This window comes from Arachis hypogaea, chromosome 3, assembly GCF_003086295.3.
Source record: "Arachis hypogaea cultivar Tifrunner chromosome 3, arahy.Tifrunner.gnm2.J5K5, whole genome shotgun sequence".
Taxonomy (NCBI): domain Eukaryota; kingdom Viridiplantae; phylum Streptophyta; class Magnoliopsida; order Fabales; family Fabaceae; genus Arachis; species Arachis hypogaea.
This window is the reverse complement of record NC_092038.1, coordinates 77,292,503-77,298,411: the sequence shown is the minus strand read 5'-3', so window position 1 is coordinate 77,298,411 and position 5,909 is coordinate 77,292,503. Positions and strand designations below refer to the sequence as shown.

Genomic DNA, 5,909 nt, shown 5'->3' with positions numbered 1-5,909 from the left:
GATGAATATCTCAATCTCCCATGACTCAGAGGTGGAAGCAATTGCTTTCCCTTTCCTCTTTCTTGAGGTTTCTCTGGCCTTAGGTGCCATCAATGGTTATGGAAAAACAAAAAAGCTATGCTTTTACCACACCAAACTTAGAATGTTGCTCACCCTCGAGCAAAAGAAGAAAGAATAGAAGAAGAAGAAGAAGATATGGAGGAGAGGGAGAGAGGTGTCGATTTTGGCCAAGGGGGAGAAGAGAGGGTAGTGTTGTGTGAAAATGAAGAAGGATGGATGGGTTTATATAGTGGAGGGAGAGGGGTTTGGGTTCGGTCATTTAGGGTAGGTTTGGGTGGAAAAGAGATTTTGAATTTGAAGGTAGGTGGGGTTTATGGGGAAGAGTGGATGGATGTGATTGGTGAAGGGGTAATGGGGAAGAGAGATTGAGGTGATCGGTGAAGGGTATAGTGTTATTAGATTGTGTGAAGAAGAGAGAAGTGGGGTAGGTGGGGATCCTGTGGGGTCCACAGATCCTGAGGTGATTCTGTGGGGTCCACAGATCTTGAGGTGTCAAGGATTTCTCATCCCTGCACCTTTTAGGCGTGTAAAACGCCCATTCTATGCAATCCTGGCGTTTAACACCAGACTGATGCTTGTTTCTGGCGTTAAACGCCCAAATATAACCTATTTCTGGTGTTTAACGCCAGCTTGATGCTTGTTTCTGGTGTTAAACGCCAGCTTGGTGCTTGTTTCTAGCGTTAAACGCCAGACATAAGCATGTTTCTGGCATTTAAATGCCAGACGGCTCTTCCTCCAGGGTGTGCTTTTTCTTCTGCTATTTTTTATTCTGTTTTTAATTTTTGCAGTTATTTTGTGACTCCACATGATCATAAACCTAATAAAACATAAAAGAACATTAAAAATATAGATAAAAATTGGGTTGCCTCCCAATAAGCACTTTTTTAATGTCAATAGCTTGACAGTGAGCGCTCATGGAGCTTCACAGATGTTCAGAGCATTGTTGGGACCTCCCAACACCAAACTTAGAGTTTGGTTGTGGCCTCCCAACACCAAACTTAGAGTTTTATTGTGGGAGCTTTGTTTGACTCTGTATTGAGATAAGCTTTTCATGCTTCCTCTCCATGGTTGCAGAGGAAGATCCTTGAGCCTTAAACACAAGGTAGTCCTCATTCAATTAAAGGACTAGCTCTCCTCTGTCAACATCAATCACAGCTCCTGCTTTGGCTAGGAAGGGTCTTCCAAGGATGATGCATTCATCCTCATCCTTCTCAGTGTCTAGGATTATGAAATCAGCAGGGATGTAAAGGCCTTTAACCTTCACTAATACGTCCTCTACCAATCCATAAGCTCATTTTATTTACTTGTCTTCCATCTCCAATGAGATTCTTGCAGCTTGTACCTCAAAGATCCCCAGTTTCTCCATTACAGAGAGTGGCATAAGATTTATACCTGACCCCAGGTCACACAGAGCCTTCTCAAAGGTCATGGTGCCTATGGTACAGGGTATTAAGAATTTACCAGGATCTTGTTTCTTTTGAGGTAAAATTTGCTGAACCCATGTATTTAGTTCACTAATGAGCAAGGGAGGTTTATCTTCCCAAGTCTCATTACCAAACAACTTGGCATTCAGCTTCATGATGGCTCCTAGAGATTGAGCAACTTGCTCTTCAGTTACATCTTCATCCTCTTCAGAGGAAGAATAGTTCTCAGAGCTCATGAATAGTAGAAGGAAGTTTAATGAAATCTCTATGGTCTCTATATGAGCCTCAGATTCCTTTAGGTCCTCAATAGGGAACTCCTTTCTGTTTGGAGGACGTCCCATGAGGTCTTCCTCATTGGGATTCACATCCTCCTCTTCCTTTTTGGATTCGACCATTTTGATAATATCAATGGTCTTGCACTCTCTTTTTGGATTCTCTTCTGTATTGCTTGGGAGAGTACTAGGAGGAGTTTCAGTGATTTTCTTACTCAGATGGCCCACTTGTGCCTCCAAGTTTCTAATGGAGGACCTTGTTTCATTCATGAAACTTAAAGTGGCCTTAGATAGATCAGAGACTATGTTTGCTAAGCTAGAGGGGCTCTGCTCAGAATTTTCTGTCTGTTGCTGAGAAGATGATGGAAAAGGCTTGCTATTGCTAAACCTGTTTCTTCCACCATTATTAAAGCCTTGTTGAGGCTTTTGTTGATCCTTCCATGAGAAATTTGGATGATTTCTCCATGAGGGATTATAGGTGTTTCCATAGGGTTCACCCATGTAATTCACCTCTGCCATTGCAGGGTTCTCAGGATCATAAACTTCTTCTTCAAAAGATGCTTCTTTAGTACTGTTGGATGCATTTTGTAATCCATTCAGACTCTGAGAAATCATGTTGACTTGTTGAGTAACCATTTTATTCTGAGCCAATATGGCATTCAGAGCATCAATTTCAAGAACTTCCTTCCTTTGAGGCGTCTCATTACTCACAAGATTCCTCTCAGAGGTGTACATGAATTAGTTATTTACAACCATGTCAATGAGTTCTTGAGCTTCTACAGGTGTTTTCTTTAGGTGAATGGATCCACCTGCAGAATGGTCCAGTGACATCTTGGAAAGCTCAGATAGACCATCATAGAATATATCCAAAATGGTCCACTCTGAAAGCATGTCAGAAGGACACTTTTTGGTCAACTGCTTGTATCTTTCCCAAGCTTCATAGAAGGATTCACCATCTTTTTGCCTGAAGGTCTGAACATCCACTCTAAGCTTGCTCAACTTTTGAGGAGGAAAGAACTTGACCAAGAAGGCTGTGACCAGCTTATCCCAAGAGTCCAGGCTATCTCTAGGTTGTGAGTCCAACCATGTTCTAGCTCTGTCTCTTATAACAAAAGGGAAAAGCATGAGCCTGTAGACTTCATGATCTACTCCATTAGTCTTAATAGTATCACAGATCTGCAAGAACTCAGTTAAAAACTGATAGGGATCTTCTGATGGATGTCCATGAAACTTGCAGTTCTGTTGCATTAGAGCAACTAGTTGAGGCTTCAGCTCAAAATTGTTTGCTCCAATGGCAGGGATTGAGATGTTTCTTCCATAAAAATTGGAAGTAGGTGTAGTATAATCACCTAGCATCCTCCTTGCATTATTATTGTTGTCATTATTTTCAGCTGCCATCTCCTCTTCTTTTTCAAAAATTTCTGTAAGGTTTTCTCTGGATTGTTGTATTTTAGCTTCTCTTAGTTTCTTCTTCAGAGTCCTTTCAGGTTCAGGATCTACTTCAACAAGAATGTTCTTGTCTTTGCTCCTGTTCATATGAAAAAGAAGGGACAAAAATAATAATAGGGATCCTCTTTACCACAGTAGAGAGATTCCTTTATGTGAGTAGAAGAAAATAAGAAGAAGAGAAGGAGAAGAGAAAAATTCAAACACAGAGGAGAAGAGAGGGTTCGAATTTTGAGATGAGGAGAAGTGTTAGTAAATGAATAAATAAATAGAAAGAGATGAGAGGGAGAGAATTTCGAAAATTATTTTTGAGGAAAAAAAGTTAGTGATTTTCGAAAATTAAGAGAAGAAATAAAATTAAAATTAAAATTTGAAACAATTAGTTAATTAAAAAGAATTTTGAAAAAGAGAAAAGTGATTTTCGAAAATTAGAGAGAGGAAAGTAGTTAGGTGGTTTTGAAAAAGATAAGAAACAAATAAAAAGTCAATTAGTTAGTTGAAAAAGATTTGAAAATAAAAAAGATAGGAAGTTAGAAAAGATTTTTGAAATTGATTTTTGAAAAAGATATGATTTGAAAAAGATATGTTTGAAAAGATATGATTGAAATTTATTTTGAAAAAGATTTGAAAAGGAAATTAAAAAGATTTGATTTTTAAAATTAAAATTGATTACTTGACTAACAAGAAACTAAAAGATATGATTCTAGAATTTAAAGATTGAACCTTTCTTAACAAGAAAGTAACAAACTTCAAATTTTTGAATCAATCACATTAATTATTAGTAAAGTTTTTGAAAATTATGAAGTAAAGATAAGAAAAAGATTTTAAAAATTTTCGAAAATATAGAAGAAAAATGAAAAAGATTTGATTTTTGAAAAAGATTTTGAAAAGATAGGATTTTTTAAAATTGAAATCTTGACTTGACTAACAAGAAACAACTTATTTTAAAAATTTTTGACTAAGTCAACCCAAAGATTTTGAAATTTATGAGTAAAATAAGGGAAAATATTTTTTATTTTTGAATTTTTAATGAGGAGAGAGAAAAACACAAATATGACTCACAACATGAAAATTATGAATCAAAACACATGATGCATGCAAGAACACTATGAATGTCAAGATGAACACCAAGAACACTTTGAAGATCAAGATGAACATCAAGAACTTATTTTTGAAAAATTTTCAAGAAAAGAATAACATGAAAGACACCAAACTTAGAAATTTTTAATGCTTAGACACTATGAATTCAAGAATGCATATGAAAAACAAGAAAAGACACAAAACAAGAAAATATGAAGATCAAACAAGAAAACTTGTCAAGAACAACTTGAAGATCATGAAGAATGCAATGCATGAATTTTTCGAAAAAATGCACAAATTTTAAAAACATGCAATTGACACCAAACTTAAAAATTGACACTAGACTCAAACAAGAAATAAAAAATATTTTTTTGATTTTTATGATTTTATTAATTTTTTTGGATTTTTTTGAAAATTATTTTTGTAAAAACAAAAAAGAGAAAAAAAATTTTGAAATATTTTTGAAAACTTTTTTGAAAAGAAAATTACCTAATTTGAGCAACAAGATGAACCGTCAGTTGTCCAAACTCAAACAATCCCCAGCAATGGTGCCAAAAACTTGGTGCACGAAATTGTGATCTCAATGGCGCCAACAACTTGGTACGCACAATTATAATATCACTCTTTTTCACAACTTCGCATAACTAACCAGCAAGTGCACTGGGTCGTCCAAGTAATAAACCTTACGTGAGTAAGGGTCGATCCCACGAAGATTGTCGGTATGAAGTAAGCTATGGTCATCTTGTAAATCTCAGTCAGGCAGATTCTAATGGTTATAATGGTTTTTGAATATAAAGATAAATAAAGCATAAAATAGAGATAGAGATACTTATGTATTTCATTGGTGGAAATTCCAGATAAGCGCATGAAGATACTGTGTTCCTTCTGAATCTCTGCTTTCTTACTGCTTTCATCCAATCATTCTTACCCCTTTCCATGGCAAGCTGTATGTTGGGGGATCACCGTTGTCAATGGCTACCGTCCGTCCTCTCAGTGAAAATGGTCCAGGTGCGCTTTCACCACACGGCTAATCACCACACGTCCTCTCAGGAATAGGATTTACTATCCTTTTGCGTCTGTCACCACGCCCTACATTCGCGAGTTTGAAGCTCGTCACAGTCATTCAATCTCTGAATCCTACTCGGAATACCACAGACAAGGTTTAGACTTTCTGGATTCTCAAGAATGCTGCCAATGGATTCTAGCTTATACCACGGAGATTCTTATTAAGGAATCCAAGAGATACACACTCTAGCTTTCGCAGGTAGAATGGAAGTGTTTGTCAGGCACGCGTTCATAAGTGAGAATAGTGATGAGTGTCACGGATCATCACATTCATTAGGTTGAAGTGCGAATGAATATCTTAGAATGAGAATAATCATGAATTGAATAGAAAACAGTAGTAATTGCATTAATACTCGAGGAACAGCAGAGCTCCACACCTTAATCTATAGTGTGTAGAAACTCCACCATTGAAAATACATAAGAACAAGGCCTAGGCATGGCCGAATAGCCAGCCTCCCTAAATGACATATGTGAATTCGAAAATTAGGGGAAAAGACCCTCAGTACAATAGTAAAAAGTTCTATTTATACTAAACTAGTTACTAGGGTTTACAGAAATAAAT

At 36.7% G+C, this 5,909-nt stretch overlaps 1 non-coding gene across 1 annotated transcript; it reads left to right on the top strand.

The window, feature by feature from the left end:
- Positions 1 to 2,641: 2,641 nt before the first annotated feature.
- Positions 2,642 to 2,749, top strand: LOC112793747 (small nucleolar RNA R71). The gene has a single exon (XR_003198444.1). It is a non-coding gene; the product is annotated as a small nucleolar RNA R71 (small nucleolar RNA).
- Positions 2,750 to 5,909: the final 3,160 nt, after the last annotated feature.